Raw genomic sequence first — 9323 nt, 5'->3', positions numbered from 1 at the left:
TTATGGGCACATATTGAAATTTTAATACATGTATACAACAATAAGCTCAAATTGAGGCAGTTAACATATCTATCTCTGCAGATAAGCAAAGGATGGTCAAAATAAGTGGTTAATGTTTCAATTGAAAAATTTGTTATAGTAAATGGCACATTGCCATTAATCTTTCTCAATAGTACCCTCCCTCATTTGGAACAGCCTTATACAGTATTTATGATTGTTTTTGCCACTTTCTGAAGCAGTTCTGGCGAGTCCTCTTTCTCAACTGTTTTTATGAGATATTTATAAAATACTGTGAATGTTGCAATTTGGAGGCACCCAGGGAAAAAGCAGGCTTATAAAACGTTGCAGTGCATCCTCCTCCTCACTGTTCACTGAGTCTGGCACTGTGTGACTGCTGGCCCTCCCCAGATGACCTTCAGAGGTCATTTTGAACTGATTTAAGACACTGAGGCAGCTACAAAAACCTTCATGAAAGAAAAATACTGACATTGCAAAAATTGGTAAATACTCTAGGGTATTTGTGAGTTGAGGATGACTATTGTGAGAATTAATGGCAATATGTCACTTAATGTAATAGATTTTTAAAAATGTAAATGTTCACTTTATGTTTTCAAACACTGTATATATCATTTGTTTGTGTTGGGAACATTCACATTTCTCTCAGCTTCTTTCTTTCTTTTTTTCTTTCTTTCTTTCTTTCTTTCTTTCTTTCTTTCTTTCTTTCTTTCTTTCTTTCTTTCTTCCTTCCTTCCTTCCTTCCTTCCTTCCTTCCTTCCTTCCTTCCTTTCTTTCTGTTACCGGGGATTGAACTCAGGACCCTGCACTTACCAGGCAAGCACTTATTCTGCTGAGCTAACTCCCCAGCTCACTCTCAGCTATTTTCAAATCTTAAATTACTTGTTACTAATCATGGTAATCCTTCTCTTCTCTAAAGAATTAGAGGTTATGCCTCTATTTTAATTTAGGCTTTAAATAATTTTGATAGAATAGACATGATGGAAATGATTTGACATTCTACTTATTTACTGGTTATTTGATTGTAAGAGGTAGGAATGCAAGTGTTTTAATTAAAACTAAACTTATTGTGTGAACATTGGGAAATCTAAGAGAAGCTAATTTTAGGAAGTATATTCGGGTCAAATGAGAACTGGGAATTCATCGGGCACCTTCTGTCTCATCTGTTCAGATTTCTATTCTGGATGAAACTTCTCTTTCCTTCAGAGTCCTCCAGACTATTGGAATCAGGGAAAGTTTTCACGGGTTATTTCCTGTTTGCTCTTTGTTGCAGTTTTCTTTCTATTTTTAAAGCACATTTGTTTCATTTATTTGATTCTACAAAAAAGTTTTTTCCTAAGAAACCCACATTTGCAAAGATAGCGGAAGATTTTATTATCTGTATGGTTCTGAAGGGTCTGTACTTAATCTATGATTCAAGCCTTCTGGACAAGCTGATGGAAAGAAAAGCAGTGAGCAGTGTCCCAGAGCAAGCGTCCACGAGGGATCAACGGCAAGTTTTAGTTCACTAACATTCACGTGTAGGACACGGAGGAAAGGGAGACGCTGAGAAAGAGCTGCAGAGTAAGCGCTCCCCTGCGGCTGATCATCCCTGTCTGCTCAGTGAATAAATTTCTGGGACGCTTAACAGGCACACAGCGTGATTTGATTTGTGGCTTAGGTTGCAGTTTCTCTTTCTCTTTCTGCACTGTAACATAGCTCAGGTTTCTGGAGAGTTTCAGCCAGTGTGTCGGTCCCTGTGCGTTTAATGCTTGGACGTCAGAGTGAGTGTTGAAGACACACAGAAGATCTGGGAAGCATGTTACTAAGTTGATAAACCATTTCTTCGGAAATACTCCGTGGAACCAGGAATTGCACTGTCCGGGAAATTTCCCCACCCCACGAGGCCACTTCCATCATGAAACCTTTGACACGCTTGAACACAAGTTCTGCTCTTCTTAAGCACCAGGGTATAGTCATTTCCTCCGACATAACATGCACCAGCAAGAGAGGGATGCTGACTGTCGTGATGTCAGCAGGGCAGCGGACTTTGAGTATTTTTCGGAGGCCCAGATTGGCCGGGTCACGAGGGGTGATATTTCCTGATTTCATGCTGTCTTCCACACAGAGATGGAAAACAAACATGAATTTCTGAGAGATTGGAATGCCGTGTTGTGTAAAATTCTCCAGGTAAAAATGTTTAAATAGTTTCTCTCCGCAGTCTTCTCATCCCTTGCTTTATTTTGGTTGCCAGAGTCTTGCACTTCTTTCAGCTTGCTGCCCGGCTGGGTTCTACCGTACAGCGCCAATTGCTAACGACCTCCAGTTGCTCTTCAGCTGGGGGAAGTGGGAGTCAGCGTACGCTCGGAAAACTGTGGCAAAATCTCTTTTAATACCACTATATGAATTAATTCGATTGTCTACTAGTAAAACCAGGCCACACAGCGATGTAGAATAAAGGGACAGTGCTGTTTGGAGCTGATGGAGTTTCACACCTCTGCGATGATTTCTTTTACGCTTACAGAAGTCCAGCATATCTGCTCTCAGCAATCTCAAATTATGCACGGTCTTCAGCTGGGCTCCTAGGTGAATAGAGAAACTTCTTTCTAGCTTTCTCTGTTCCTCATAAATCTTTCCAACTGCTTCTACAGATTCTCCGAACAGACTTGGCTGAACTTTAATTGTGTCACTCAGGGAGCTGTTGTTGGGGTTTTAAAGTCTTGATGAAGTTTTATCACCCATTCCTAATATTCTTGTTTTTGGATGGCTGCTGATTGCTTTAATTCAGTTGACCATTTACTCTCTAAGTCCTGCTGTGATTCAAAATGCTGGGCAGCCAGTGAGTTTACATCTTGGTCCATGAGTGGTTTTCCCAATTCTTGAACCACCTTTTATCTTTTCTTTTCTTTTGTATTTTGGGAAAGGGTCTACAGGGTGTCCAGGGTCTCACCACAAGATCGGACTTGTAGTGATTCTCCTGTTTACAGCCTCCCAAGTGCTGGGATTACAGGCTCACGCCATCACGCGCAGTCTCAATCGCTGTATCAGCATGTCCCGGGTGTGGGGCTGGCATGGCAGGCCTGGAGGATCAAACCACTGGCCCCTGCACCTGTTTGCAGGTGCTTTAATCCTCTGAGCTATTTGGCCGGCTACCTTTTCCATTTCAACATCTTGTCTCTCTCTTAATTTTTTTCAGCTGCACACCTCTCTCATCAGTAAATTCTGAGATACTAACAAAGTAATTATGTTCCAGATTTAGAAGAGTTTCAGAGGCTGGAGAATGGATTAGGTCATGGTACACATCTGCAAAGTCTTCATCCCAGGTGGGCTCTTCTGCCCTTGCATACTCTAATGTGGTCTTGGCATAGGCATTGGCCCACGTACTTGCCAGTTGATGTAAATCTACTTCACCTGATTTCACAGCTTCCAAGGCTGCTTCAGCAACTCCATCATAGTCTTGGAGGGATTCTTCTACAAGTTGGCTCAGAGATTCTTTTAAGTCATTTTCTATGAAGCATGGCAAATTGTGCAGCAGCATCAAACATCCATGCAAATGACTGAGATTCTCTTGAACAGGAAATAAGAGGGGCACCCTCACTCCAAAGCATTCATTTCCGACCTTGAATGCATACACAAAGTCTCTTTCTTTATTGCAGAATCTTTCTCGACTTTTCTTCATATTCTTTGATAGAATTTCTTGCTAATTCAGAAGTGCTTGGAGCACTAGGAGCTGTCCCCGACCCGGGTATCAGTTTTATTTTCTTCTTGGTTTTCAAATGTGTTTACTTTCCTAGATGACCCTGATTTGATATGCCTTCTTGGTTTCGGCAGTTTCACACACAAAATTAGCTCCATTTCTATCAGAGGTTTGGCCAACAATTTTAAGAATGTGAATCTTAAACTTACTGAATTATTAAAAAGTAATATCCTTTATTTGATGCACTATAATTAAGGAAGAGATAATATGACTATCTCAAAATAAGTGGGCATATATCTTATTTTTCAGTTAGTGAATTATTTTTTTAATTTTTAAAAAGAGAAAAAATATTATTCACTAGAAACAGTGCAGAATTTCACTAAATAAAATAATAAGAATTCAACAGTCATTGTTATATTACCTATTATTGTCTTCAAATTAGTTGTTCAGATTACCAGATAGAAGTGTGCAAAATTGGTCACAAAATTAGAAAGATGAGGCTGGGGAGTGTGCTCAGTGGCAAAAACACCTGGAATGTTCTGAGTTCGATCCCTGGTACAAAAATAAATAAATCAAAATGGAAATACAATGATGAAAAAAATTAACTTCTGTCATCGTTTGTGTCTAGGTGGTCCCCGCAGAGCCTCATATAGACATGGGATGGGTTTGTAGAGTTTGTGATTAATTATGATCCAATGCTGGGGTTATGGGTATGAGTGGGGCAAGTAGCCTGATGTTGTATAAGGAAGGTAGAGAGGCTTTTCCGCTGCCAATGCCACTGCTCTTCCCTTTTGGCTCATTGTTTTGCTGTTTTCTGCCACCATGAAATGCTGCCCCCTGCCATGTGCCAGTCTTCCTTGATGAAGAATAATAGTCCATAATAGCCAGCTGATTATGGACTGACATCTCCAGAAAATGTGAGCTACATAAACGGTTCTTTCCTTACATTTGGGTGTCAGGTATTTTGTCCCAGCAATGAGAGGAAAGTAACTAAGATGGTTCCATTCAATAGACCAGTAGAAATCAGCTGTACAGTTATCCAACCTATCCTGTGTATAAGCATACATATTTTTCCCTTTCTTCCTTTCTTCTTTTCTGCTTTCCCTCATTCCAGTAATTCCTTTCCTTTGAACAGTTTCTTTCCCTTTCACAGTACCTGTTATACCTTTTGAACTTTACCTACTCTTTCAGGTTCTTGGAGACAATCTGATGATTACATATGAGGGTCTGATTTATTTCACTTATGAGTATGGTCTCTAGTTGGATCCATTTACCTATATAAGCCTCACATTTCATCTATTTTTATAGCTGGATAATATTCTGTTGTATAAAAATGCATTTCTTTTTTATCCATTCCTTAATGGAATAGTATTTGGATTGTTTCCAAGATTTACCTATGACACATTGCACTGCTATAAACATGGGTGCACATGCGTCACTGTGGTATGACGTTTTTCCAGTGAATTCCTAGCTTCCATTCAGGAACTGGAGTCTGGATGGCCCATGCTGTGTAGTAGCTGTTATACTGACCAAAGCAAAGTTGAGGCCTCAGACTTTATGTCTTCCAATTTCCCTGTACATTCTGGTTTCTATTTTAAGTCCTTAATTGCAGTGGAAACTTCCTACAAACTTTCTCAGTGGACAGAATGCCTTTTCATTCTTCTTCTAGATCTATTTAGCACTCTTCACCATTTAACTTTCTGTCCCAGATAGGTGATTTCTATGCTTCTTTTTAAATTTAATTTTATTTTTTAAAAAAATTTTGTACAGGGTCTCACTGGGCAGCTTGGACTCACAGTCATCCTCCTGTCTCAGCCTCCCCAGTGCTGAGAATACAGTCATGTACCACCGCACCCAGTTTCAGTGGTTGGCTCAGTGCAGACCGACACAACATGTGGTACTAGGGATCAAACCTGGATTCTTATGCTTGCCAGGCAGGTGCTTAGACTGTTGAGCTATCTCTGCAGCCCCTTTATATACATTTTATAAATACCTCTCTTCTGTCTGGATTTTAATGGGGTCTGGCCATTTGGGAGCCTCTATCCCCCAAGGTATTCTCTCTATCTATTCTATTCAAGTGTGAAGGCCCTGTGTTCACTTCCTAGTACCACAGAAAACAAAAATAGCAACAAAAATCCACACCTCAGGTCTCACAAAACAAAACAAGATAAAGCAAAGCATGCATGGTCAAGAACATTTGACCAAATCAGGTCTGGTTTTGTCACTTCCTATGCGTGTTTAGATTTGACTTTAACTATAGTCAGTCAACTTTAGAATATTAGGTGTTTAATATCAATTTATCATGAACCTTGGAGCCAAGTGATTCATTTTTATGAGAAAAAATTCAAAATTTCATTATATGAACTCTGTACAAGTGAATTTTAAAACTGGTTTGCTCCCTTAATTTTTTTTTGTTTATGATGAATAATATAACTGATACATCCATGAATCATGCAAGAACAACTGCAATGGATTCAGCTAAATTGTAAATTAAGACTCACTATAATCTTTAAATTGTCTTACAATTTGTGGTTGTGATAACATGTCTTACAGGCTAAGTTAGGGATTTATTATGTATTAGTCCCTTATTTTGTTTCTCAGTTTAAAAATAGAAGTTCCTGCCTATGGATTATCATTCTTCTTCCTTAATGAGCACAACTACAGAGAGAACAGGCAGCAGATGTGGCTGAGAGACTTGCAATGGAAATTGTTTGCAAAGTTAGCAATGATGGAGTGTTATTGTTCCTTTAGGAGCCATTCAACAGAATAGGGAGTGCAAAACCCATTGAACTGAGAGTAGTGGTGTGACCTAGGTGGTATAATTGCTTTTGGTAAAAGGGATTTTCTGTGAATAGAAAGGAAATGATTGTACTGATAGCTAGACGGGATATGACAGGATTAAGGGGATTTTATTCTGTTTTAAAAGATCTTGAAAACATATGCGTGCATATATACTTTATGTATATATCCTTTATCATCTATTTATGTAGCCTGTTTGTAAAACAATTTTAGCTTCCAGTTGGTTCTCAGTGGTGTATATCATGTTACCATGAGGGTCCCAATAGATAGGCCCAACTTTCTGAGGGACCTAGTTCAAATGTGGTTGAACTAGATTTTATTCTATATTCTCATTTTTCTTCACATACTTATAAGTTGCATACAGATGATTATTTTAACAAAGCTTTTGGATTGGTATGGTCTGTTCTTAAGGATAAAACCAACTCACCAATAAGTATCTTCCTTTATACCACAGGAATGGCAGATATGTCCACAACTGGTCCACATGGTAGTTCATGTTGGTAGACCTGAATGCAGTGACAGTGAAACTTTTAGAGACCAAGTGACCAAACTGCAACTCCAGAGCCGCTTGTTTACCATAAAATGCCAGCTCTGCAATTCACCCTTATTACTGAAGTTTTAGATTAGAAGAAAGAACTCATGCGTTAAAAGAAAGACACCATAACACAGCCTTCAAAGACATAGAATGCCTGCTGCCACTTGCGTGCCTTCAGTTCACCACCACTGCTTAATCAGTGGTCAAGTGGTAACACAAAGTTGCAGCCTTCATGGTTACATAGCAGCAAAACTGACAGGATGTGGTTCTGTCCAAAGACAGAGAGAAGTAATCCTGGTGCTGTCATCTCTAGAAGTGATGATGAGTGAAATAACGGCTCCTTTTTTTTTTTTTAAAGGTCAAATACTATGTGCTAACCTCAGAATTTGGACCTGCACTTTTCACTGTCATAGTCTAAAAACCATTATTAGACACTTAGGCAGAGTCCATTAGCCATGGGGAGTGAGTGGGAAAGTGCCTGCGGTAGGGAGTCCACACAGTGACAAACTGAAGGATTGTAGACATATAGCACTAACTCACATCCCAGGCTAGAACAGAAATTAAATCTGCAACTTTAGCCTTTGCTAAATCTAGAAATTGCTCTGTCATAGTTTATATAGTACTGTAAAAGATATAATTATTATTCCAGAACAACAATTATTAGATAGAATCCCATGTATTTCTTTAAGTCAGTAAAAAGTGTTAAAAAATTAACATGCTAGTAAGGCTAATATAGAACTTGCCCAAAGATTCTGAAAGCAATGAGTTACAGTTTGATCACCTTTTTTTTTGTTTTATCTTCTGTCTCATTTTTCCTGGATAGCTAATATTACCAAGAGAAAGTCAATGGGGAAGGACACAAAAAGGAAGTTGAATAAAGAGCAAAAGGACAAATGCATTCCTATGTAGATACATTGACTCTCAAATAAAGGCTATGTTCCACGTGTCTTTGTGGTTCATGTCAAAATTTTAAGATGTCTTATTGTAATTATAATACACATCAAATGAAACAAATGAAATCAAGACGAAGGGATCTGTGTAAAATTCAACAGTTTATACTCTCTGCCTGCTGGTCTGTTCGTTTAGAAAAACATCCAAAACGATCAAAATCCGGGAGCAAATTAAGGATGACAGACACTACCTTGAGGTTTATTTAACATAATGTGACCAGGAGCTAAGGCTAAATCTCACCTCATTGGTTGACTGTTGCCTATTCAAAACCATCATCTGAACAGAGCATCTGACAAAGCAGTCACAGAGAATAAGGAAATTTTAAGCTGCTCCCAGGATGCAAAGCGTAAGGCTACTGTCTATGAGATGCGCCATATGGGGGGGGGCATCCGAGCAAGGATTTCCAAGTGTGGCCTGGGATGTGCGGAGCTGCCGAGTATAGAATCAAGGAAATATAGTTCGTGTGTGTGTGTGTGTGTGTGTGTGTGTGTACTCTCTTGAGTGTGCCCCTCTCCGTCAGGATGGGCATTTTGGCTGGCCCAGCCCAGGGGCTCATCAAGCAGGGCATCTCTTAGTTTGATGTTATTACTGGCAAACAAATGTTCATCATTTTCACCATGGAACTTTTTATCAGGCAGACAAGTAATAGCTCTTTCCTTCCCCACTATCAAAGATAGTATATAAATAATTAAACAAAATGTATTGAATATATATCTGGATTTATATCTGGATTTGGGGTCTTTATTCCTTAATGAAGTTATAAGGACAGTTTTTGCCATCATGGAGCTTATAAAATATTCTCACATGTTAGTGGTTATTATCAAAGGAAACTCAGACACGGCAATTTAACAATGTAGTATTTAGTGAGATCATTTCACGCACACACACACACACACACACACACCCACACCCACATACACACACATAGAAGCTAGGTATGCAGCACTCACATAAACAAATTCTGAAAGTGCAGAAAATTCTTGAAGAAAGAAAATTCTTGATATTCTTGACTATAATGTTACCCAACGGGTTGCATAAAGAAAAGATAGAACACGCATGGGCAGCTTGTCACCGTAATATCTACTGTACCTATTTCTTCATGCTTGAAGCAGTATTTTCAGAAATGGTCACAATACAAGAGCCTAACAAAAGTATGTAGAAATTTTAAAAGCATGCCTCCACAATACTATAAGGTGAGGGACAGGTACTTGACCACAGACTTCTTACACAAAATTAAATGAAAGCAAATAAGTAACATCTTACAAGATCTCACTTGATTAAAAATACATATTATTTATTTTTATATAAAACCAAAGCAGGATATAACTTTAAAGAAATTTATTTTAA

The 9323-nt window shown here is 38.8% G+C and overlaps 1 pseudogene; it reads right to left on the bottom strand.

The window, feature by feature from the left end:
- Window positions 1-1759: 1759 nt before the first annotated feature.
- On the bottom strand, window positions 1760-3682 carry LOC101569130 (annotated as a pseudogene).
- Between the last annotated feature and the right edge of the window lie 5641 nt (window positions 3683-9323).

Source organism: Octodon degus, unplaced genomic scaffold (assembly GCF_000260255.1).
Source record: "Octodon degus isolate 3935 unplaced genomic scaffold, OctDeg1.0 scaffold00009, whole genome shotgun sequence".
Taxonomy (NCBI): domain Eukaryota; kingdom Metazoa; phylum Chordata; class Mammalia; order Rodentia; family Octodontidae; genus Octodon; species Octodon degus.
This window is presented reverse-complemented; position numbering and strand designations above follow the sequence as displayed.